Here is a 27,707-nt window from a genome sequence, read left to right as displayed (position 1 = left end):
TTACATAGCTTTGACGTTTTAAAGATTAAAACCGTACTGGATTTTTGAATTTTTTGCCAATCCGGCCGATAAAAAAAGCACTTGCTAGACAGTTTGCTCACTCCCTTTGGAAAATCAGCAAGCTATTGATAAACTGGAACATTGCATGAGTAATGCATGGGCAGCTACTCAGGGTGAGATATTACCACAGTTATCCGCGCAAATTGCTGTAAATGGTGTATTTTATCACGATTTAGTTCCTTTAAGGGGTGTTACGATCATTGAAGTCGAATTTTCAAAAATGACTTTAAAAAAATATTTTATTAAATGACAAATAAAATACTAAAAATTTGTTCTTTCAAAATAAAAAAAAGAATTCTGGAATTATTTTTTTCTTTTATTCTGCATTTTCAAAATTTTTGAAATTACTTCTTGCATTTATTCCGAATTTTCATGATTTCCATTTTTTGAATTTTCGATTACTCCCTCTCTCACAGAAGAAAAAAATCGCATATAGGGGAGGCCATGCTATTATTTTTACATGGGAACACTCTTCTGATAAGGGTGACCCCTTTTTATACACCAAACCTAGCTTTATTTAGCCAAATAGTTTCACACCCATCGAGTCCAAAAATGGCTTATCAAATTATATGTGGTTAAAGAATGGCTATACAGGGTGGATATTATCGACTGCCCAATAATTACATACGTGATTCCTTACGAAAACTAATGTGGAAAAGTGTTTTCAGTTTCTCGATTTGACCAATAATTATGGAGTTACAACGCATTAAAAACTGATGACGTCAATTTTGAATCCTGACAAATTCACCGAAAGTGCACCAAATGCATAACTTGGCGTTTTTAAGCTGATAGCAATGCCACAACCCTGGTCATAAAGAAGAAAGCTATGCAAACCAGTTTTTTTTTCGTTGTCCTTTCCATCTGAAATTTTCACTTGTCAGTGAATTAAAAAAGCTACCACATTTTGACAAAAGAGGTGATGATTTTGGGAAAATATTTTCTCCAATAGATCCCATTTGACTAAAGCTTTACAAATCTAACGATAAATTTGCCAATATAGTTGTGCGAATTTACATACGATATAACAAGTTTAACATATTCTATACGAAGAAGGAAAAAGCGCCAATCGTGGAAGAAAATAACTAAACTTGGCATCTAACGTGATTAAATATTTCAGTTCATTTTCAATTACGGCAACCCGCTGCATGGGCAAAAAAGTTGTTTTCGTTGAAAGAGTTTTTTTGGTGCGTAACTGACCGTTACAAAAATGACACGTCGCAAAATTTGAAAACGTTATAACTCCCTTGATCCTATCCAGTAAAGGGAAAACACTTTCCCGTATTCGTTTGTCACGAGGAAACACGTGTATGATTATTGGGCGGTCGATAGTATCCACCATTTACCGTATATACTTGTGTATAAGGCGAGTATTTTTGTGGAAAAATCCCTTCCTCAAGTGGGGGGGGGGGGGGTCGGCTTATATTCGGGTCAGCTTTTGATGAGAAAATATCGACCCCCCCCCCCCCCCACAATCAGTAGTCATTTTTGTAGCAGCGTTCGAGAAACCGGCATTATTGGTATGGGATATGTTCAAAACCCCACAGAACTGATAATGTGAAAGCCGAGGCAAAGAAATCGAAAGCATCATTGGCTTTGATACCAGGTGGGCTAACGTCGATTGTACAGGCTTTAGATGTGAGCATCAACAAGTCTCTCAAAGACTATTTGAGGAATTTGTGGATCGAATGGATGAGTTCCGATTATAAAGAGACAACAAAAAGTGATGCCTTGAATAAACCTGACATTGACCCAGTGTGCCAACGGGTACAATGAGGCGTGAAATTCTTTTTCCATCGAAATTATATCATCAGATCCTTCAAAAAGTGTAGCATCAGCAATGCGATGGACGGAACTGAAGATGATATCCTCTTTGAAAGTAACAATGGCGATAACAGCCCAGATGAAGATAAAAACGGAGATGCCGCACCCCCTATGATGACCTGATGGATTACCATGAGCTTGGAGACTTAAAAGAAACGGATCAAAATGTTTGAATCATTTTCTATTGTAAATTTCCGTAAGAAGCTATTCATTTTGCATGAAAATATAAGAATTTTATTTCTCTGAAATGCACGGATCTTTTGGGGTCGGCTTATACATGGGTTTTCAATATATTGCGGATTTGGTGGTCCTGAAGGGGAGGGGGGCTTATACACGATTATATACCGTATATGTCTACCATACGGCTACCATGTATATTTTTCCGAACATTTCAAATAGAAAGTAAAATTCAATCAGCTATAACTATTCAAAAATGAACATGTTCAACTATACATTCAAAACCAGATATTACATTTATACAGGGTCATAGAAAACGCATCTGATTCTCCAAATAAACATCTATTGCCACCAAAAATGGCTCTTTCCCCCCCCCCCTTCTTTAGCTCGTTATTAAACTCGGAAACCGATTCATTTGCATAATGGCCGTTTCCAAACACACACGAAATGAAAATAAGTTTCCACATAATTTCGAATATTTAACCATTAGCTGTCGATGATGCGATTTTAATCGCACTTTTATAAGAAGTGAAATGAATAAAGAGAAACAAAAATTTAACACATTTTCCTACTTTTTCGTTTATTTAGAAGAAAAAAACTGGTGTATGGAAAGAGCATATAAATGAAAGACTTTTTTTATTAATGGATGAGGGGGTTTCGGCTTAAGTAGATGAATTCGCTCGACAATCGATAACCATTTTAATTCCGGTATCCATTAAAGTTTTAATTCAAACGTAATGTTACCATTTATTCGTTAAAACGAAAAAGAAAGACGAAGGCAGCCATATTTATCATTCTTTATTACTTTGTTTTCAAATCCATTTTTTGAGCCATTATTGCAATACTGAATAATTTCTACTAACGCATATATCTGTTACGCGGTAAATGTGATAAATCTGGTTATTATACATAATAACCGGTAATTATGCATACTTGTCAATCGGGTGGTAAGTTTAATAAATTAATCACTTCTAAGCCGGCGAATTTGCATGAGACCTAAGCGTCGTCGGTAAATTTGATAAATATTAGGCAAATTTTCACTTTTATTGGAGGTTATGCATTATGACCAAGTTTCGTTGGTAAATTTGATAGATACTTGAAATCTATCGGTTTTATCTGCGATTAGGCACAGTACTCTAATTGGTGAATTTGATAAATGTGAATTACAGAAAACCAACTTCAGCAGACCACCACTGGTGCCGGTGGGGTTTGAACCCGGGACCAATCGATGACCGCGATTCCATTAAATCAAGGGTGCTCAATCTTTTAGATAGTGTGGGCCTTTAAATTGCTTGGGAATGTCGCGGGTCACTCAAGTGATCTGGAACAGTGCCACAGGTCACTTAAGTGATCTTATAATGTGCCGCGGGCCACGGCCTTCAAAAGTGTGGGAGCGGACATGGCTCCAGCCTGGAACGATTGTCTTCTTTTTTTATATATTCCCACGCTATTAATTCATTATACTGGGGCCCGAAAAAGTTCCCAGCCTGGGAGCCCTGCAGCACTATGTGGGGACCATGCCACGGCCACTTGAAACTTCTGGAACTGCGTCGTTGTTCACTCAAGTGATTTGGAAATGTGGCACTTGAGTGATAGGAAATGTGCCGGAGATCGCTCAAGTAATCAGGAAATTCCCCGCGGACAACTCGGAAAATCTGTTAAGAGTTCCGCGGGGGGCCTTTGACGTGATCTAGAAATGCGTCGCATGTCATTTAAGTGCTCTGGAACATGATACATTTATCGTGGAATATTTGAGTGATATGAAAATGTGCCACGCTGGTCACTTCAGTGATTTGGAAAAGTGCTGCGGTTCACTTGAATTATGGGGAACTGCACCGTAGGTCAATTATAGTGATCTGTAAATGTGCTACTATACGCTCCTTTTTACAAAATTGGGTTTGATATTAGGCGTCATCATCAGCATGAATGGTTTAAATCTAAATAAATGTTTCAACTTTAAACCATCTTAAGGGCCATCTTCTGCTACCCGGTCGTCACAAAACTCAGTGAGAGCTGGAAGTTACATCAACGTGACTCGACTGTTTAATTCCAATTATAACATTTCCAAACTCGAATAATTCTCATCAGTTTAATCAAACTTTAAATAGAAAACATAATTATCACATTTCGACAGCAGATATTCTGAATAATAATTATTTCACCTTTTTCTTTTAGCTTTAATTATTCAAATCACATATTGTGCGCCTTGACTTTGCGAAAGACGTTTTTGTTGTTGGAATGGCTCAAAAACAAACGCTAATTTTGCTTATGAATCATTATAAATAATTGAAGGATAAAACGGTGTGATTAGTGTTAGGGCCCGGCGGTTGAGGAAACACTGCTCTAAGGGTTCAAACGGGCGTGAAAAGAGGTCGCAAATGTGAATGTTCCTATGGGCTGCAAAAACAGTTTGTTTGTGATTTCACTTTTTGGCACTTACAGCATTTACCACTTTTAACCTTCAATTACATAAGCGGGGAATAAACAACGGAATTATTTTACTTACAAAATTTCCAACACATCCATTTTTTTTCCTGCATTTTTAATTAACTTTTTTTTCAATAATTAATCAAATTTTCAGTAATTAATCAAGTTTTGTACAACATTTCTTATCAACTTTTTTTGGACTCGAGCGAAATAAGATCCTTAGTTTTATGAAAATAGTCGGATTAGTCACAGAGAAAATAGCTTTCTTTTAATGGAAAGTTTCCTGGAATATTGCTGATCTTTCGCTAATGAAAAATTTTTCATTATATTATTTTATCTAATAAGTTTCGTACGTGAAATAATGAATAATCATTAGGCCTAGATATAGGTAGTCGCGAATTGTTTGCAAACCAGATATATATGCAACCCTTGACTTCAGAAACAATTTCAGTTCGGAAAAGTTTTCAATCGACGTGCAGTCTTTTAAAATTTAAAAAAAAAATTAGAGAGCCGTTTACATAGAAAAGTAGAATTAATTTTTTTACGTAGATACTGTATGCTAAAACTTCCAATTATTGAAATGTAAATGCTGGGCTCTGAAATGTCTTTCTTAAAAAAATCATATTTTTAAATGAAATATCGACGAAGGTATTTGAATTCAAATTTTCAAGCATCTATAGCGAATGATTCAAGTTTTATTTCAAAAATTGCGAAAAGCAAATTCAATTAAATTAATCAAAGTTTTTAAAATTGTGTATCCATAAAAATATTTGTCGAAAAATTCAATTATTATTATCGTTAACAAAAAAAAATAGAATTTGTGTGTGTGGTCGAGTTCATTATATTTGTGTACAGTCCCTCAAAGTGGCAACTTTTGAGCAATGAAAACTTGCCAACACAGAGATAAGATGTGAAAACATGATTTTTTTAAAGGATGGATACTATCGACCTCCCAATAACTACATACGTGATTCCTTGTCAAAAACAAATATGGAAAAGTGTTTTCCGTTATGACCCATAATTAAAGAGTTATAACGCTTTAAAAATCGATTACGTCACTTACAAATCCTGCCCAATTCACCGAACGTACACCTAACGTACAACTTAGCTTTTTTTGACGGTTGATAATAATGCTATAACCCTCACTGAAATCGAGAAATCTAAAGATGAGCAAACTAAATATTTTTGTTGTCCTTGCTTTCAAATTTTTACGCGATCGTTAGGTCGGGATTACACTATAAAAGTTTTTCAAAAGTTATTTTATAAAACTTGAAAAATGCAACCAATAAGTCTATTGTTTCATTCGCTTGAATGTAATCGCAAGTTTTATAAAAGAATTTTTCTAAAACTTTCATTATGGTACTATACCCAAAAATAAAAATGCTTTTCTTTCATCAAAATTTCACAAGTAGAATGGTTCAGAAAAGCCTCCTAGCACTCTCGCAGGATAGCATCTCTGCACATGCAAATTTAGGACGGGGTCAAATGGCAGGGGGTGGGTTTCGGTCACTTTCCCTTATTTAATATGCTAATAAACATTGCATTTAAAAATATGAATTTTTTTTTGCAAATGACTTTTCACAGATCTACATTTCAATAATTGAAACTTTTATACGTAATTTAATGGAAACGTTTATGTATTTGCGCGTCTTTTCAAACCTTTCTGTAATTGAGAGCATGCTTTTGAAGAGTCAACTGTTGCAGAGATATCTGTGCAAGCAATTTGGGACAGCCTGTATAAGGACTGTATACTTTCTGACTTCGGATAAAGGATCTGTAACTGATGATGCGAGAGAAATTCCCTAGCGTTTTGCGTCCCATTTCTCGGCTCTTATTCTACGGCACTCACAATTCTATGGTTAATATGTGCTTTTAGCCGCATATTCAATTATCGAGGATATTATGTATTCATTGCATTTCGATCGCCGAATGCGCCGAGGACCGAATTCCCATTGAATTCCGGTTCCCCCACAAAACCGATCGTCTTAGTGTTAGCTTAATACTCGAGTTCGAAAGTTATTCCCGGTATTCCGGCGTTTCCTCAGAGATGATTTAATTCGGCTTATGATTGATTGATCGTATCTTGTGGCATATTATGTGGTTATTGAGTCTGATGATCATTATCATCATAAGATCGATCATAATCTCTTGAAGTCATAAAGAGTCGGTAAACAGGCGTAGAATGATGTTCCATATAAACGTATTTCTCCGGATATTAGATCGATGTTTGTCAGTTCATATACATTTCCGATCCAACTTTTGCATTCATTAAACTGTGTAGTGGAATAGATATAAGTTTTCACATTAATGGGTGGCATAATAATCAGTGAATTTATCGACCATAAAAGATTATTTAAGGGGAAAACTTGATCGGTATTTAATCTAGGAATATTTACAATTAATTGTTAGTATGTAAATCATATAAATAGCATTGCTCAACCATAAGTTATCAAGAAATATTCAATTTTATGTTGATTTAAGAAGTAGCACTTAAAATATTTAATAAATTATTTTATGGCTGATGTAGTAAATAATAATAATAATACTATGCCATATCAACTCAGAAATAATACTTAATATAGAAAGATGAATATAAAGTTCTCATTTGGAATAAAAAGAAATGTATTTTATTCGTAGGATGTTGATGTATTCAGAGTCATAAAAATATCGAATTTGTTTAGGAAATTAATGAATAAAACATATTCATAAAATCATTTTTGGTGCAGTAAAAACAAAATACATAGGATCAAAATCGAGGAAGATGAGGTTCATGATGAATCTTATTTAGTCACCCATTTCATCCGGTGTGGCCCATCTCGTTGAATACTTAATATTAATTTCTCAAGTTCAAAAGTTTAGTTCTGAATTGCATTCATTCATCTTCTTCAGTTTCCATACTAATTTATCCAGCTTATTCATGATAACCTATTCATACAAGATATACAGAAGACTGGATGTTGTGAAGATATTTATTATTTGAGATGTTAATTTTTTAAGGAAGGAAAAAACTCATCTCTGCCTCTACTGGGAGTCGAACCCGGGTCCCTCGAGTGCCGGACGAGTGCTCTGACCACTAAGCTACAGAGGAGATAGAGATTTTCCTTCGCTAAAGCGTATATATGCCGAACGGAACCGTGCAATGGACGGTGAAATCGATCAGCTAATAGCTCATGGACGACGAGCGACCAGAGGGCTATATATATGGCATGAATGTCGCTCTCCACTTGTTAATACAAGATATACAGAAGACTGGATGTTAACAACAACATCTCTCATTCATGTCATAAAACCTATTCAGTTTTCGAGTTCATTTAATCAGCACTAAAGGTCATCTATCTAGCTTATAAGGTCCCTTATTCCGTTTTGTTGATCATCTAATCAGTTTTCGAGAATATCTATCCAATATTCGGGAACATCTAGTCAGTATTCGGGAACATCTGTTCAGTTTTCAAAATCATCTATTCAGTTTTTCAAGATCATCTATTCAGTTTTTCAAGATCATCTATTCAGTTTTCAAGATCATCTATTCAGTTTTCAAGCTCTAAAAATTCATCGATTCGGCTTATAAGGTTATCCAGTTTTTGAAACATCTGTTCAGCTTTGAAGTTCATCTATATTCAGTGCTAAAGTTCACCTATTTAGCTCGGAAGTATATACAATGGATCAGTTTTAAAGCTCAATATACCAGGTTTGAGTGAGACATATATATTTGGTTTTGCGGTCCATACACACAAATTTTAACACAATTTATTCAGTTCCAAATTTCATCTCTATGCACTTCCTAATTTCAAAATCTTGACTCTCCCGATAGAATTAGACTTCGTCTTGTAACTCAGTGTCTCCGCTACTACATCCTTAAATTCCGCGTTGATTCAATTTTTTTCCTCTCAAAAATTTACAACAGATACAAACGTTACTCGATACCTTCACCCCGGTTACATCGTGTAACTACGCCACTGAAAACGCTTCTCTTATAATCGTAACATCTTTTGTTAACGTCCAATCACGTCTTTAAAGAAGATTTTCCGCTTACTCAAACGTACTTAAGACAAAGCAGAAAAAGTACGTGAATACAAAAGAAAAAGTAACAGAAACCACAGAAGCGATTGCTAAGTAACTGCAAACATTGGCAATGTTTAACTTACGGCTAATTAAGTTTGCGCTTTTCCTGTGCATCTTGTGTTCAGGTCTCTACGATGCTGAGTTGTGTCTTTAATCGATAGGAATGGAGAGAAGAATAAAAAATGGCTGTTTTTTCTTAGGTTTTTCTGATCCTGTTTCTTAAATCTACAGGGATCGTCTCGATCGGTATCAAGTTAGTTTACATGCTATATAATACAAAAAAGAATTTCTTATACAATATACAATCAAATAGGAAGCTTTAGTATTCACGTATAAGTCGTATAATGTTCAGTCATTTTAAATAAATATATTTTATTTGTGCAGTGTCAACGCAGCAGAGCTATGTGTAAAAATATCTTTAATTTTCGGGAAATCATCGAAGAAAGTATCCGTAAAATCATTTTCTGTAAACAATACGTACAATCAATATCGAGAGAGATGAGGTTCTAAACCCCATTCAATCATCCGACATAGCTCATCCAATTGCTTACTCACTAGTTTTTTGTTTGTTTGTTTTTTGAAATTAAAAAATTCAGCTCTAAAGTTCATCTATTCAGCTTGAAAAAAAAAGATCTGTTTTTCAGTTTTCGGCATCATCTACTTCAGTTTTCGGGATTATTTAGTCAGTCTACATGATCATCTATATTCAGTTTTCGAGGTTTTCGAGATCATCTATTCAGCCGATAAGGTCCTTGATTCAACTCAGAAGCTCATAAATTCAACTGACATGCCCCCCCCCCCTTATTCAGCTGTAAAGATCATCTATCCAGCTCTAAAATTCATATATTCAGGTTCAAAGTTCATATATTTAGCTTATATAAGATCCCTTTTTCAGTTTTCGACCATATCTTCAGTTTCCAAAGTCATCTATTCAGTATTCAAGGTCATATATTTTCAGGATTATTTATTCAGCCTTCATGATCATCTATATTCAGTTTTCGATATCATCTATATCATCTATATTCAGTTTTCGATATCATCTATATCATCTATATTCAGTTTTCGATATCACCTATATCATCTATATTCAGTTTTCGATATCATCTATATCATCTATATTCAGTTTTCGATATCATCTATATTCAGTTTTCGATATCATCTATATTCAGTTTTTGATATCATCTATATTCAGTTTTCGATATCATCTATATCATCTATATTCAGTTTTCGATATCATCTATATCATCTATATTCAGTTTTCGATATCATCTATATCATCTATATTCAGTTTTCGATATCATCTATATCATCTATATTCAGTTTTCGATATCATCTATATTCAGTTTTCGATATCATCTATATTCAGTTTTCGATATCTATATTCAGTTTTTGATATCATCTATATTCAGTTTTCGATATCATCTATATTCAGTTTTCGATATCATCTAATCAGCTGATAAGATCTATTATTCAGCTGTAAAGCTCATGTATTCAGCTTATATGGCCTCTTATTCAGTTTTCGAGATCATCAATTCAACTTAAAGGTCCCTCATCCAGTTTCGGGAACACTTATTCAGAGTTCAAGACAATCTATTCAGCTCAAAAGTCCATGTATATTCAGCTCAAAAGTCCATGTATATTCAGCACCAAAGTTCGATATTTAGCTCGCAAGTATATCTAATCAATAACAATTCTGTTACGCTCTTATATCAGTATTGTGGGTCACGAAAAAAAAATATCGAGTTTTTGTGGGTCATGTATTGCTTCATTGCTCATGTATTCAATTCTTAAGGGCATTTATTCAATTCCAAATTTTATCTCTATGCAATTCTCAATTTCAGCAACTGAACGCCAATCCCTTGTACGATTAAATTTCGTTTCTTACGCGAAGTCTCCGGTTCATTCTGCAGGGAACGTCTCTATCGGTATCAAGCGAGTTTACATTCTATGATACAAAAACACTTTTTTTTTAGGAAAAATCGTTTTAGTAGTAGATTCGGCTTTATATAGAAATATTTCCTAAAATTAAGACTTTGCTACCGATAAATCATAAGACATGTCAGTTTCCTCTAGAAATTTCCAGTCGAGAAGAGAATTCCTTTTTTTTCTTATTGTTCATTCAAACTTTTGACACACGATCGAAAAGACTTGTCAAGTCAATGACGGGGTAAGTGTTCAAGGACTTGGTTTTTTTGCCGGTCACTTTTAAAGGAACGTGATTGATCTTTGAGGAACTTTTCGACTTGAATACACACGAACTAACTAAATAAGGCATCGTTGTTATTTTTATTTATATCAAATATTACATGTAGCCCAGTCAAAATGTACCAAAAAAAATGGTTTCCTTGCAAAAGGTCGAGTATCCCTAATTTTTGAATGTGTTGTAGGGACCACACAAAGCCACTTAAAAAATTAAGTTTGCAGAAATCAAAGCCCTGTGAAAGCTGAGTTATACTAAAAAAAACGTGAACATTTTTCGTTTTTCGCTCTAGATTTCGATTTGTGTGCATCACAAAGTGTGAACTACAATATTGAAGAAAACAAAATTTGGTGATAAATCAAGACATATATTTTTAATATGTATCAAACAATGGGTGTTGATAAATATGGATTTTGAAATTCGAATAAATTTGATCCAAAAAATTCAATATTCAAAATTCTATTTTAGTGGTTAGAATGGAAATGGACTTTTTTCGGTGAAAAAGGAACATTGTTTTTTGGCTCATGTGTGATATGAGGAATCCATACTATAGCAAAGAACGTCCATTTTGTAAACACTATTACCACAAACATTCTTCTTCCAGCATTTGGTAAAGCCTCTGTGTGGTCGTGTGGCTCACACTCCAATACTCATACTCGAGTGACTCATACGAACACTGTTGACGGCCTAGTGGCCGGCTGAAGTTTGTTTTCTGCGGTTTTCCAGCTTCGAGGCACGCGCTCGTGAGAGCCGATATCCCCTTTAAAAAGCCTCGCCACAAAGAACAACACATTACAAAGGTGCAATTATTCAATAATTGAATTTCCAGTCATAGTTTGAAAAATTGATTTCAGACGGCAGCACTATACAGTAATTACAGAAACGAACTTCACGTAAGTTTCACAACACATACACTCTCATTCCGGCATGTAACAATTCGTTAGAAATTCCGTAAAGGAACGTGTACGAGTTACATGTACGGTTAAGTAGTAGTAGTAGATAGATAGGTAGAACCGCTCACATCCCCGGACTGATGCAAAAAGCAACTTACTTCCGTTACCTCAAAAGATGCAGGGTTGTGTCGGAAAAATTAGCAAAGATTAACAGTAGTGGCCCCCTTGGCCCGTATCAAATCACTGTCGTCGTTCTCCCTATGAAGACAGCTATCAAGTCGATGACTAAAGCCATTTGATTAAAAATGGCAGTAATAGCAGTAGCAGTAATTGGTACAAAGCAAATAGCATGAACAAAATTTTTCATCCCCGTGTTAATGGCCTTATGGTGGTTATTGGCCATTTTCGTCAACAATTAATTTTCCGATAACTTAAACACGGTCAACCGGATTCCGATCGGTTTTCTAGTTCGGAAATTAGAATAATTTGAGTAAACGGAAAGTACGTTGCTCGATAAATTTGTTTTCAGCACGTGAGTATAAACAAAAAATCAATAATTTTTGTTGGCTTACGCTCTCGCCGTTGTTATTCAACTCTCGCATCCCGAAGTTGAGGTCAGTTGTAATTGGATCAACTCCGTGAGAGCAACATTAATAATTACGGTAAAACCCCTTTTTAACGGCCACCCCCTCAAATGCGATCACTTTTTAAGGCCAGATAATAATTCCTTTTGCATAATAAAAGTATGCATTTCGAAACCTTGATTGATTGCGGCCCCTCTTTTACGAACAAAATATTTTTTCTCCCACCGGTGTCCGCAAAATCGGGGTTCTACTGTACTTACATGCACCTATGAAATATACGTCAAGTTCAATATGTTATCGAACAAAAAACATACGTAAAAAAACAAGGTAAAAAAATAATTATATGAAAAAGACTTGACTTCAAAGAAAGTTAATCGAAAATATTCAGGGGAAAATAGCAACATATTATTATAAGTGATTGATTGGGACCGTCCAAGGACAGTCAAGGTTAACGCAAACCGAAGGTCATAACTGCTGGCACTGCCACCAGATGGCGACTTATACAAGGATGATATATGTGTGTCACAGCAGTTGAATTTTGCCCTATTTCCTAAATTCCTCTTCGCATCAGCCATTTTTTGAAAACCTTCGCATGAATAGCATCATCCATGGATAAGTAGCCATCTGGTGGCAGAGTCAGCAACTATGAGCTTTGGCCTGAGTTAGTTCCGACCATCCATGGATGGTCCCGTTTAGCGCTGGCGAGCTCTAAGGAAAGATTGAAATATTCGCTCCCTTTGAATCTAGTACGCTCATCCAGCAAGTGAGAGGACGAGGTTGCGATTCACCGCAAGGGTAGTTGCATTTTTCCCTCTCCTAAATGAATCTTTGCATCAACCAGCTGTTGAAAAAGATTTATTCCGACAAAGATTTGAAACCCATATCTCACCGCTCCATTTATGGCCAAATTGCACAATTTTGTGCAATATGATAACTAGGGCTCAGATTTTTATTAGATAAAGACCTTATCACAAAAACCCTTAAGTTCAACTTTTTCAACCGATCAGCAACGACATTTCATTTTTGGGTCATAAAAATCCGAGCTTTAATGATAAATAACACATTTAAAAAAAAATCGATAATAATTTAGGATGTTTTTCTTTGTGTTTAATGTAAATTTTCAATTAATTGCCTTTTTATTTTTTTAATTATTTTTTTAATATTTTGAATTAATTTTTTATTAATTTTGAATTAATTAATTTTTTTATAACTTTGAATTAATTAATTTTTTTAAAACTGAATTAATTAATTTTTTTAAAACTGAATTAATTATTTTTTTATAACTGAATTAATTATTTTTTTATTAATTTTGAATTAATTATTTTTTTATTAATTTTGAATTAATTATTTTTTTATTAATTTTGAATTAATTATTTTTTTATTAATTTTGAATTAATTAATTTTTTATTACTTTGAATTCACTTTGTAATTATGTTAAATTAATTAGCTTGATTTAATTAAAGTAATTGGTAATTATGATTTCAGAAAATTTCATGTCCCGGTGACAAAAAATGGGGGAAACTATTTTCGAAATAATTTATTTCTTTTCATTGTCATGGGGGAAAAAAATTCCAGATCAAAAATCAGGGATAAAATTTCCAAAAATTTCAGTTTTGAGATGTCATAAAAAGTTCAATTTCTTTGTAAACAAATTTTAAAATTATACTGTGTTGCACTCGTTAGTTTTTCATTTCATATAAAATAATATTTGTGTGAAAATTAATTCAAAAAAATTTTAAGCAAAGCGTTGCGCAAATGCGACGTTCGTCCAAAATGGGTTAAGGGAAGTACATGTTGGCGTCATAGATCCTTTGTAATTGAAATTATGCTTTAAAAAACATCACAAATTGCAAATATCTGAGTTATGAATTGACTACATTCAAATGACTACAAACTTTCTGGGTGAATACATACTTAGGAAAGAGTATAGAAATTTTTTAATACCTATATTCATTAAATTTCTTTCATTTCCATTTTTTTTTTTAAAGTTCTGATAAAGTTTGTCGCACAAATCAATATGAAAACCAAAGTGTATTTAAAATAAGGATTACCCAAGGAAGGTTAGAAAAATTATTTGAAAAATTATAAATATTTTCTATTCGTAGTAAAATTTGGGTTTATATTTCCTTAAGGCAGCTAATTACTACTAATTTCCAACGAATTGGTACACGTTGGAATGTATGTGCGTGTAGTGAACCTTCCGTGTAGTTTGTTTCTCGGTATGTTTGTTATGTGTGCAGTGCTGCCTCCTGCCATCAGTTTTTCTAACTATGGGTAAAGTGTAATGATTGAATAATTGTATTGTTGTAGGTCTATTGCTCTCTGTGGCGGGAGTTTTTTAGCGGGGAGACCAGCCTGCATTTGCGTCTTGAAGTCGGGAACGTGCGCGACACTTTTTTTTCAAAACAGTAATTTTTACAAGACATAAGTGGTTTAAATCATAATACTATATAAAATAAGAAAAGCTATTGAGAGTTATCTAAATTATTTCTATAACTTTTCAAGATATTTTACATGACATTGTCAAAATTAGCTAATTTTCAGCACTAACACCATCTATTGTACACTGAAAACTGCAGTACAGTGGAACTTCTGTTAACAAGAAATTCGCATAATGAGCAAAAATTTTGAACAAATTTTGATACGGTTAACGAGAGATGGTTCGCATTACGAGCAAAACAATTTTGCGCTTTTTCTATTTATTTTCACGAGGAGGGGCCTCCGCATAAACAAAAGCCACTACTTGTCGAAGATATTTTGTGCTTCGGGAAGACTATGCACCAATGGAGGTGCATGAGGATGACATTCAAGAACTAGCGGTGGAAAATATCTAGAAGTTAACGGTAGATGAAGTGACTGATGTCTTTTGCAGTCACTAGCAAGAGTTTATGGACGGTATCTCGTCCGAGATATCTTAGTCCCTCACATAAAATGAGATTAGAGGGACGTGTAGAATGTGGGAATCTGTTCAAAACTCTAGAAAAGCTAGCTTCTGACTGTGCAGGTCTGGGTTCGGATCCCGGTTCGGGCATGAATGTCTACTATCACACTAGCCAATTCCCTGGACAGATCGCAAAAATCTCTTGGGGAATACGTGATAATCACCTTTTTAAAAAAAAAAACACCCAAGTAAAGCTGTAGTAATGTGCAATCTTTCCAATGAACATTGCAATTTATCATTTTCCAGAAATCCCAAAAAAGAGTTTAAAGCAAGTGTCATTGGATAAGAGGTTTTTTTTTTTTAATCACACAAAAATAATAAGTTTGCAAACAACAGTCTGTATATCGTCCTAAACGATAGTCTTCCTCTCACTTTCGTTGTTTAGAGTAATCTAATTTGTAAACATTATCACATTTTTTGTATGTTTATTTAGGACGTTTTTTATATCATGTATATTTCATTGCATTACGTATAATTGTTATTGTGTTTAATTATTGATTGAACGCCGTTTTTATCAGTCATTTTTATGTGAATGAATAATTGTGGAACGAATTATCCGAGTTTCCTCTATTTTTTATAGGGAAGTTTGATTCGAATAACGAGCATGTTGGCAGAACGAATTAAGCACGTTAACCGAAGTTTCACTGTACCTATATAAAGTAAAACCTCTATTTTGCAGACACCCCGGTGGGACAAAAAAATTCGTCCGTAAAACAGGGGTAACCGTTAATTAGGGGTTTGAAATTCATACTTTTATTATGTTTGAGGAATTTATTATTTGGCCGTAGAAGAGGGTTGACCGCATCTGAGGGGATGTCCGTTAAGAGGGGTTTTACTGTATTCGAATGGTTTTGGTGCTTTATGCTGCTATGTCTGTTATCTGTGCAACGAACTAAACGTTTAAGGTGCACAAGATATTCTCTGGGTATGGTAGTTTTCGTGAAACAATACGTTAATTTTCACAAAAAAATGCAATTGTTTTTTTTCATTCAAACACCTGTAAAATATTGAATTCTAATCATGTAGCCAAGATCCTAGTTCATTGCACAGCTAATGTCATTTGGAGCACTGTGAGAAATTTCATGAGAATATCTTGCATAGTTTTAGAGAAATGTGATTTTGCGTGGAATAAAATAACAAAAAAAATCAATGTTCAAGAAACGCGTTTAAAAATTGTTTGTTGCCTTTATAACCACTGTTCCAGATGATTTAAATCGTCCATAACTTTGTTTTCATTTATTGTATGTACGAAACAGTTTTGGATTCTGTTTAAAACATTCTTCCAAATAAATCTATAAGACTATTTTCAACAATTTTCAAAAATATCGTTATTTAAAGGTAATTAGTTTCCTTAAAGCAGGGTCTATTTCTGTCTTCTACCAATAACCGTAATAAGAATTACGTGCGTTATCACATATTATATAACATAAAAGACATCGTATGATTTCTTGCTGGTCTTTCCCGTAGCTATGACGTAAATATGACAAAGTCACTCTTTCATAATGATTTACCATGATAGGTATGTCTTCGTAAGCAATATATATAATGCTATATCTCATTTATATCATGTAATAGCCCTGCTACATTCATTTTTCACTCCGGGGGACACGGATATTCATGGAGAGAATATTGATTCTGAGATCCATTCTGTCATTGAGAATATTAATTCGGACCGTATGAAAAGGTGTTATCTCACTGAATTAAACAATTGATTTTTATTTCTACCTATTATTGGAAAATTGTATATATAGCTATCCGAAAAATAAATAAATATTCACGTATTACAGTTATTACAGTCACTATTTCAAATAAATGCACTCTCGATAAACCGGCCGTGCACTAATCCGGATCGTCCAATAATCAGGTGTTTTCATGCTGGATATCTTTGTTTTTGTATGTTAAAGAGGAAAATATATTCACAGGAGAAGGCTTAGCGGGCTATAACCCAAGGCGGCAAGTTCTGAGGTGCGGCAAATTTGAAGAATGAGATGTGAAAAAATTGTAGAATGGAAGAAGGGTGGAAAAAATTTTATATGTCCCACAAAGGGTAAAGCAATAAATCCACCTCTGCCTAGAAAGCGACGGACAAGATAAGTTATTGACCAAAAAGAAGTGACAAAGAAAGTGTACAAGCATGTGAGTGATCCGAAGGTTGACTTTGAGAGCGAGAGACCATTACTGACCGAAATAGTGACCTAGAGCATGTGCAAGAACGTGAGTGATCAAAAGAGGGATCCGGAGAATGAAGGTTTCAGTGTGTGATTAGAAACGTTAATCACAGAAAGTGTGCAAGCATAGGAGTGAGGAGGGATCAAAAAAGTGCGTAAGTATTTATAAAAAAAATGGAGTGACCTAGAAAGCGAGGGATCAAGACAATGAACGACCAAAAGAGTTACCAAGAAAATGTGCAAACATGAGTGACAAAAACAGTGTGAAAGCATGTGAATAATCTAAAAAGGCACTTGAAATACAACCTGATCAGTGAGCGACCAAAAGAGTGACCTAGAGAGTGTGTGAGCATGGGAGTGATCTAGAGAGCGGGGAACCAGGTCAGTGGAGAAAGAGTGACCAAAAAATTGCCAAGGAATTGTAAGCATGAGAGTGACAAAAAATAGTGACTTGGAGACAGAGGCGTACTTGCTGGTGCTGGTCAAAAAAATGGGACTAGAACGGACCAAAGGCGGCAAAACTATAAATTCGCCTCTAAATAATATGTTGCTTCACGTCTGTGTGCAGAGTTCATGTTATTAAAACTTGCCTTTTTCAATCAACTTCCAGTAATCCAGCTATTTCGGTAATCCGGTACACCCTATTCTGATATATGCCGGATTAGCGAGAGTATATTGCAGGACTATTATAGCGTAGGGCTTTTTCATTTCTGCAAACGCGTTCGCACCCTAGCTCAAATGGGAGCTACCGCGTGACGTCATTGATCAAGCACTTTGTAGCAAACGACAAGCAAGCGAAGAGTCGTAGCATTGAAGAGGATGATTTTAAATTTTACTTGCTTATTTTACTGTCTCAATTGAGTGATCTCTCGTTGATGATGTTGTTTTTGTTGCGCTTGTGATGTTTTCGTAACATTTTTTGTGTGATTCTCTTGTGAAAATGAGAAAACAAATATATGAGTTCTTGTATGATACCACACAGCAAGAACTATACTCGGAGGACAAAGAAACTTCGAATTCAAGTTACTTATCATAAGTCCTAAAGACCGGAGGCTCGCAAAATATGGGTGTCCAAATGAAAGCGACTCGATCAAGTATACTGTAAGCACGCTCATATTTGCCACAGTCATTTTCAACCTAGTCAACATGAAGATGACCTGAAAAATCGTCTTTTAGGTTCACCCTAAAAACTTTTCAAAGCCTTTGCTGTACCGTCAGTAAAATGAATCTATTTTAAGAGAATTTCGATTAAAAAAAGACGAGTACGGTCGAATGCTTTGGACAGAATATCATATCCAAGCCCTAAAAAAAGCCATTTTTTGAGAACTTCTCAGTTTTTTCTAAATATTTGCCTATATTTTTAACATTGATATATATAATTAATATTATATTATATATTATATTATATATTATATTATATATTATATTATATATTATATTATATATTATATTATATATTATATTATATATTATATTATATATTATATTATATATTATATTATATATTATATATTTGCTTCCCATGTTTTTCATGTTGCAGTTGTATTGGTAATAACGAAGTTAACACTTCTAAAAGCTACAGCTAATTTGAATAAAAATAACGAGAGATAATTAAAAATTATAGAAAGTTTGAAAGAGATAATTAAAGTTATTAGTCTCTGGTTTGCTTTCAATTAAAATTAACAAACTCCGTGATTCAACTGGAATGAAGCCGAGGAAAAATATTCTCAGTGGAAGTTCCCTCATAAGTAAATGCAAAATTTCTTATTTTAAGTGCTTAAATGGTTGGACGACTCAGGCCATTGAATTTATTTAAAGAAAGCTATATTTCTTCATACAAATACTAATGAAAATAATCGAAAAAATAATTTCGGAAAGAGTTCACTAAAATAGGGAGTAGAGCGATTGCAAACCATCGTAATTAACAGGACAGCAAAGCGGGTGCACTCTCGGTTCTGCTTGATCTATGACGCCACGCATGGCGTCAGCTGGTACCGACGCCAGCCAACACCTTCTATAGCAGAGAGCCTCCGCGCGAAGCTTTGACGTCACCGAAGTCGTCGATTTCACTTGTAGTCATTGGATAAAAGCAGGCCGACGTATGCGAAATCTTTGCTTATTTTTTTTGCAGTATATACAATGACTGTGGGTGAAATGGGCGACTTCAGTGACGTCACGAGCTTCGCTCGGAAGCTTTCTGCTATAGAAGGTATTGTGCCAGTGCCTCATAAGACAGCCCTTATTACATAGCCCTGGTTTACTGTACTTGATATTTTTTTTTTCAAACTATTATGTCTTAACCCTGCTAACATCAAATACAATATTTATTGATCTGATGAAATAACATATATGGTCAAACTAAAAACTAACATATCGTATGTGATTCACATTCTCTGTATAGATCCTATAGATTTCTTAGATATCATGTAGCATGTCTTTTTATAGCATATATATTGCTTGGAAACACGTAAGGATGAGACGTTATTTAAAACATGAAATACAAATAAAATACATTATCGAATATGGCGTTTTATTTCTAAATTTTCATAAACTAAATAAAGTCGTGAAATATGAATGTCATCGAAGATTATAAATTCACATTCATTGAAACTACAAATTATTTAGATCATTATGATTTTTTTTGTTCCTTTTTCTATGGAGCCGTTTTAATTATGGAGAAATAAATAATTGATGAGGCTATGAGATATTCAACATCTCAACATAAATTTAACTTAAAAACTTCTCTTGCAAAGTTAATCATCTCTATAGTAATATCTCATAATGTCAGGTAATTTTTCTGAATAACTTCGCAATGTTTCCAAGTCGGGAATATGAATCGATCGCACCAAACAGAAATACTCATTAATTTGTTATTTCTTTTTATGTTCCCATGGCGTCCGTTGATCATCGTTTCAGCGGGGAAACAATAATATAACATGGAAACAATAATACTTATAACATAGTGATGAAATGATATTTTTTTTCTCGTTTGAACGACGCTTATTATGCATAATTGGTAAAAGTGATTATTTTTTAGTATTTATCACATTTACCAATGATGCCTGGGTATTATGCATAACCGCTGGACAAATTTATCAAACGAGATAAAATGTTATAAAAGTGACAAATTTATCAAACATACCAAGACGATTGTCAATTATGCATGATAACCGATTTATCAGATACATACCTATCGATTATATATTATTTTTAATTTTATGATGTCTCAACTGTGCCTTCGGTCAAATATGCCATTTTTGATCGAAAGAAACAGTATATATATCATTACGGAATACGATAACTCTATGTATATAAAGTTGATTTCCTGTCTGTGGGGGCATGTTCTCAATGCAAATTCACATTGTTAGATCTATCGTCACCAAATTTTGCATTTATACCTAAACGAGAACCAGATTGAACGATAGGCTACTTAGAAGTTCATCAGAGCTGGGCAAATGCCCGAAACGAGCAAAAAAACTTTCGGGCAACAATAGTTTCTCGGTCTTACCAATGGTTTTTAGAATGTTTACATTTTGGTTACCGCGGTTCCTTAACAATGCGTTTCAGACATGTATATACCTTTACAATGGTGTGTTACTTTATTAATGCTACGAGTATATGGGGTAGAAACCCATGCAGCACCGGGTATTATATCTAGTTTTCAGTATATTGTGAACGTGTTTCTTTTTTATATTCATTGAAAATTCAAATTATTCAGATCGTTATATGGTTTTTTCAATTTGCTTTTTCGTATGGAGCCATTTTAACTATGGAGAAATTAATCATATATATGAGGCTATGATTCAACATTTCAACAATTGAATTTCACTTGGAAATATTTTCCTCTAGCAAAAATTAATCATGTCTGTATTAATATCTCATAATGTCAGGTAATTTTTCTGAATAAATTCATAATTTTTCCCAAGTCATGGAATATGAATCGATCATACCAAACAGAAATACTCATTAATTTGTTATTTCTTTTTACCCACATGGCTGGAATGGCGTCCATTGATCATCGTTTCAGCGGGAAAAAAAATAATATAACATATTGATAAATCGTCATTTTTTCTTGTTCCCTTCGCTTCTCTTTTTCTCGTGTTTTTATCCTGTATTTGTTGATACAAAGCATAATCAGCTCATTTTCCCTCTTCTCCTCACCTTCTATTCTTCAATAATTACTTATACAGCGCAATAATTAGCCTTTTCTCTGATGGTAGTTAACGAGTGGGTATCAATGGGGTTGGTATAAAAGGCGGTAATTACTGCGCCCTGAAACAAGGGCGGAGGGCGAATGACTGGCGAAAATATATGGCGAAGTTTATCAACGATAATTATGATAAAACGGTTTTCGCATTTTTATTGATTGGTAATGAAATAAACAAGTAATATATAAGCAATAATTATCGGTTGATAACAACCTCCGTTTCTATTAGTATTAAAATTGCCATCGGTGGAAGGATGGATGATGTCCTTGTAACAGATTTTGGTGTTGTTGATGTTGTCTTTTGTCGTGGTGTCTAATTTCGTGGAATCCGACAGACCATTATATTATCAGCAAGTCAATATGAATGGATAAAAATGGTATTTAGTCTGGTTTTATCATATGCGTTTAACCTTTTATTTTGCGTGTTATTGCAGGAAATTAATTGTATGAGGTGGGAATATCTTATTTTTTGGCTTCGAAAGTTTTTCAGTTGTTTATATTTTTTTCAAACTTTCAGTAGTGATTTCTTTAGCTATCGTAATTACACACCTAACTATGTAAAACTTTGAAGCTGTAAGGAATTATACTGTACTGATCGTAACAGTGTTCTCCAACCGCCGATCAGCGATACATTTCGCCCAATTCATGTAGCCTCTGCATAATTTTATACAAATACAAAAATATACAAGGCCACAACAGGCAATGTGCCCAATGAGAAAAAGATGCCCAGAAAAAAATATGGATGTCATATATTTTTCAAAAATACAGCAACCTAATTAAAAATGCAAACAATATACACACGTGATGAAATATTATACAATGCCCATAAAGAATACTTATGGTCTAATTCTAAGTATGGATAGCTTCTTGATTTACCCCAACATGTTTATCGTATTTCTTTTTAAACTTAATTGTATAACTATAATATTAACGTAATTGTATAACTATAATATTAACGTAATTGTAAACTATAATATTAACGTAATTGTAAACTATAATATTAACGTAATTGTAAACTATAATATTAACGTAATTGTAAACTATAATTGTGTAACTATATGTCAATATCAACTATTTTTGTATTTTTGCCGATCCTCAAATTTCTTCTATTTGTGTATTTTTTGCCAATCCGCCAAATATTTCTCTTATTTGAGTATTTTTCGCTGATCAGCAAATTATATTTTTCCTATTTACATATTTTTTATTGACCCTAAAAAATATGTTTCTTAAATGTGTATTTTTTTTTTTGCGGATCTGGAATTATATTTATTGAGTTCTTTTTAAAACATGGTGCCGTCGTTAACAGTCAAGCGTACTGTGAGACATCTCAGCGTCTTCAATGTGCCGTCAAGAGTAATTGTTAATGAGTGTTCAGCTCTGGTCCCCATTTGACCCAGCAATCAACTTATCTTAAGAAGACACCAACGAATAAGGCAAATACACGAAAATACAAAAAATCCTAATGCATTTCAACACCAATGGGTGTCGTCTTCAGAGAAAAAAAATTTAGGTTTTTTTTGTATTTTCGTGTTGCCTTATTCGTTGCTGTCTTCTTAATATTCTTGGGAAAAGTTTATCTATCAACTCTTCCAACCTATCTCCTCTCCGAATTTCGTGGAAAGAAGAATTGTAACGTAATGCCCTACAGTCAAAACTTGCCTCATTCTTGCTTTCTTAATTTTTCCTCATCCCCTTACACATCTAGAAAGAACTGAATTAGCTTCTGATTGTGTTATATATGTGTTATATTTATATGTATGACTTGGCAACAGCGCACAGCGCGAGCTTCAATGAGCGCGCGCCGTTCGATTGCTGTGCGATTCGAGTTCTGGCGGCCATGGCGGTCGGTTGTGTTTCTCCGTAGCTATTGTACTAATGTTTGAATAAAGCGTATTTATGCTATTGTGTAATTCCGAATGCTCCTCCAGTCTGACTCTTATAAATGTCTAGTGAGAGACATTTCAGTGGCGACGAGTACGGGATCTATCGTCATTCTGCCGGAGTTGAAAATCATCGTCTCGGCAGGACGGGAACAAGATAGAAGCAAGCGCTAGCGAGGTAGGCTTAGTTTCTTCAACCGATTTCCTCATACGCTCCGGATGGCAGGTTTCGGTATAATCGGCGAATTCGACCGCGCGAAAGAACCGTTTTCGGAGTATGCCGAGCGATTGTATCAATATTTTGTTGCGAATGAAGTTACGGATGATGTCCGCAGACGTGCGATATTCCTATCGCTGGTGGGTGCGCCGACGTATGGCTTGATAAGGAGTCTGGTGTCCCCAGCCTTACCCACGGATCGAACGCTAGCAGAACTGATAGACGTTCTCAGGAATCATTTTGAACCGGCTCCGTCGGAGATCGTTGAGCGGTTCAAATTTAACTGTCGCTGTAGGAAGCCGGGAGAGTCTGTGCCAACCTTCATAGCCGAACTTCGAACTCTCGCCAGGTTTTGCAGTTATGGGCGTACTTTAGCGGAAATGCTACGAGATCGGCTCGTATGTGGGATAAATGATGACGCTATTCAGAGAAGGCTGTTGGCGGAAAGAGATCTGTCTTTCGATCGGGCGTCAGAGATCGCGATGTCGATGGAAGCGGCCTCGAAAAACGCCTCTAACCTGCGTGGTGACAACACGTCTCCAACGGAAGTGCTGTTTGTAAAGCAGACGCAAGCGAAGCAGCAACGGAAAAGTTCCAGAGGTCATCACCCGTCACAAGCCAAGGTTATGTTTTCCTGCTATTCTTGTGGTGCAAGTGGACACAAGTCCTTAACTTGCAAGTTTGCCAAGAGCACGTGCCATTCATGCGGGAAGACGGGACACTTAGCCAGAGTATGCAAGTCAGTGAAGAACAAATGGAGTGTTGGAGTCAAAGGCCAAGGACGTTGTGCGAACAGAGTGAATCAAGTCGACCAGCTGGATAACTCGTCTCCAGCGTTCGATGTGTTGACGTTAAACTCGATGTCTGATTTCCCACCACCTTGTACTGTGCAAGTCGTGATTGAAGGGCTGCCTATGGTAATGCAGGTGGACACGGGAGCACCTTTTTCGGTGATGCCTTATTCGATGTTCAAGAAGCACCGATGTCGATTTCCACCTTTGAAAGAGACTCGTATAAAGCTCAGATCTTTTACAAGGCATAGTCTGAAGATAGTGGGCGCGATGGATGTTTCTGTGAAGTACGAATCCAAATGTGAAATGCTTCCGATCCTGGTGGTGGATCAGTGTTCCGTGATCTTGATGGGACGAAACTGGATCCGCGAACTAGGGGTGTTGAGCACTATTTATTCGGCTGGCTCTACAAACACGATCCAGGTTGACGTGAAATCTTCGTCACGGTACTTGCAGGCCGTCTTGGATGAACATCAAGAACTGTTTTCGGGGGGCCTCGGGAAGCTGAAAAAAGTGAAGGTTCGTCTGAAAAGAAAAGACTGTGCTTCACCGAAATTCTTCAAAGCTCGTCCCGTGCCTTACGCTTATAAGAAGAAGGTAGAAGAAGAAATAAGTAGACTTTTGGATTTAGGAGTTTTGGAGCGAGTGTCGTCATCGGAATGGGCGACACCTGTAGTACCAGTCCTAAAGGCGAACGGTAGGATTCGCCTGTGTGGTGACTTCAAGCTCACCGTCAACGTTGCTACAGATCTCGAGAGGTATCCGTTACCCAAGGTCGAGGATTTGTTTGCTCGTCTTTCAGGAGGAGTGACTTTTTCAAAGATCGACTTATCGGATGCGTACTGTCAATTGGAACTGGATGAAGCTTCCAGGGACTTATTGGTAATTAACACTCATAAAGGGTTGTTCAGGTACACGAGACTGCCTTTTGGGGTAGCGTCAGCTCCATCAATTTTTCAGAGAGAAATGGACAAGCTCTTGCAAGGGCATGAAAATGCGTTGTGCTACCTAGACGACTTGCTGATAACAGGCAGCTCTGTATCGTATCATTTAAGGAATCTGAGCAAAGTGTTGTGTACTTTGCAGGAAGCTGGTATCAAGCTACATCCCTCGAAGTGCTCGTTCATGCAGACGTCAGTAGAATATCTGGGGCATAGAATCGATGCAGAAGGACTACATCCAGTGCAAACGAAGTTGGAAGCCATTGAGAAAGCTCCTGAGCCAAAGAATGCGGATGAACTGAGGTCTTTCATAGGTTTGCTGACTTATTATGCAAAATTCCTTCCAAATATGTCCTCTATGCTAGCACCATTGTATAAGTTGTTGAATAAGAATTCATGTTGGAAATGGACTGAGCAGGAGAGGAAGTCCTTCCAAGAAGCAAAGAGAAGACTGTCTACGTCTTCGTTGCTGGTCCACTTCGATGAAACTAAGGAAGTGCGTCTTGAGTGTGACGCTAGTCCGTACGGAGTAGGAGCTGTGTTGTCTCATCCCTCAGCTGTGGGCGATCGTCCTATTGCTTTTGCGTCTAGATCCCTGACGAAAGCGGAAAGGAACTACAGCCAAATCGAAAGAGAAGCCTTGTCGTTGGTCTTCGGGGTTACACGGTATCGGAAATATCTTCTTGGAAGAACATTCACTTTGGTAACCGATCATCAGTCACTAGTGAGCCTGTTTTCTGAGACTAAACCAGTGGCTCCAATGGCTGCTTCTCGCATTCAGCGATGGGCGCTTGTACTATCAGGGTACTCGTACAACATTGTGTATCGGAAAGGATCTTCTCATGCTAATGCTGATGCTTTCAGTAGGCTACCTGTGCCGACAACTGTGACTGATTGTCCAATGCCTGCTGATGTAATATTATTGCTGGAATCTATGGATGATGGCGCGGTGACCAGATTTCATTTCCAGAAGGAGTTAGATGCTGATCCTGTTCTGTTGAAAGTGAAGAGATACATAGCACAAGGCTGGCCCAGGCGTGTAACGGCTGAAATTCGTCCTTTCTGGCTCTGCCGAACTGACTTGTCAGTGGAAAACGGTATTATTATTCGTGCGAATAGAATATATGTGCCACCAAAGTACAGGAAGTACGTGCTGTCGGAGCTTCATGGGGGTCACCAAGGTATGGGTGCTCTCAAAGCCTTGGCTAGACAGTCTGTGTGGTGGCCGAATATTGATAAAGACATTGAGGACTTGGTGCGTTCGTGCATCGATTGTCAAGTCGAAGCTTCCGTTGCTCCATCAAACTTGGCACCATGGCCTTCCACAACGGAGCCCTGGAGCAGAATTCATATCGACCATGCAGGCCCATTTAATAACCACATCGTTTTGTTAGTAGTGGATGCTGCCACTAAGTGGTTGGAAGCAATTCCGGTGTCTTCGACATCGTCAGCTGCTACGGTCGCTGCATTACGATCCCTCTTCGCGAGATTCGGACTGCCCAGAACAATCGTCAGTGATAACGCAACATCGTTCACTAGTCAGGAGTTCTCGGATTTCCTTCGTAGGAACGGAGTCATCCATGTCCGAGCTGCGCCGTATCACCCGCAGTCAAATGGGTTGGCTGAAAGAGCGGTGCGCTCCATGAAGGATGCGTTGAGGAAAATTAAGGGCGGCTCCTTCCAAGAAAGGCTTGACAGATTTCTGTTTCACTATCGAAGGACACCTGTCTCATCAACTGGTCAAGCTCCTGGTACGGCGATGTTCAACAGAGTCATGAGAAGCAGGTTGGACCTGTTGAAACCGGGTCAACATCTGGCGACGGATCCCGATTTCAAACCAAAGTTTGCACCTGAGGATAAAGTATGGTGCAGAAACTACGCAAGTGGCCCAAGGTGGATGCCAGGAACGGTCTCCGCTTCAAGGGGTAGGGTCATGTCGGAAGTGAGTACTCCTTCGGGTCACGTGGTTCGGCATCGCAACCAATTGCGTCAACGGCGTTCGGTGTCACCTTCGCGTTCAGCTGGTTCCGAGGTATCCCAGCAGCCCAATAAATCAGAGGGGCCCGATCAGACGGAGAATACCGAGTCCATCAGAAATGAACCAACGAAGGCAAGGAATCCTCAAGCTGTTGATTCATCACCTCCTCATCTGAGGCGATCGCAACGTCGCAGGCGACCACCTGAAAGACTAGGTGTGTAGTGAGTTACGTAACTGAACTCGTGCATTGTAGTGCAGACTTTCTTTTAGAAGGGAAGGTGTTATATATGTGTTATATTTATATGTATGACTTGGCAACAGCGCACAGCGCGAGCTTCAATGAGCGCGCGCCGTTCGATT

General features: G+C 36.3%; 1 protein-coding gene across 1 annotated transcript in view; it reads left to right on the top strand.

Moving 5' to 3' along the window:
- Window positions 1-27,707, top strand: part of LOC149087335 (protein CEPU-1-like) — a 233,818-nt gene that overhangs the window by 140,881 nt on the left and 65,230 nt on the right. The window lies entirely within an intron of this gene.

The sequence above is a fragment of the Pholcus phalangioides genome, unplaced genomic scaffold (genome assembly GCF_987345545.1).
Source record: "Pholcus phalangioides strain wild (caught in Gottingen) unplaced genomic scaffold, Ppha-v1.0 ptg000004l_1, whole genome shotgun sequence".
In the NCBI taxonomy this organism is placed as follows: Eukaryota; Metazoa; Arthropoda; class Arachnida; order Araneae; family Pholcidae; genus Pholcus; species Pholcus phalangioides.
The sequence above is the reverse complement of the archived record's forward strand: the minus strand, read 5'-3'. Positions and strand labels throughout refer to the sequence as shown.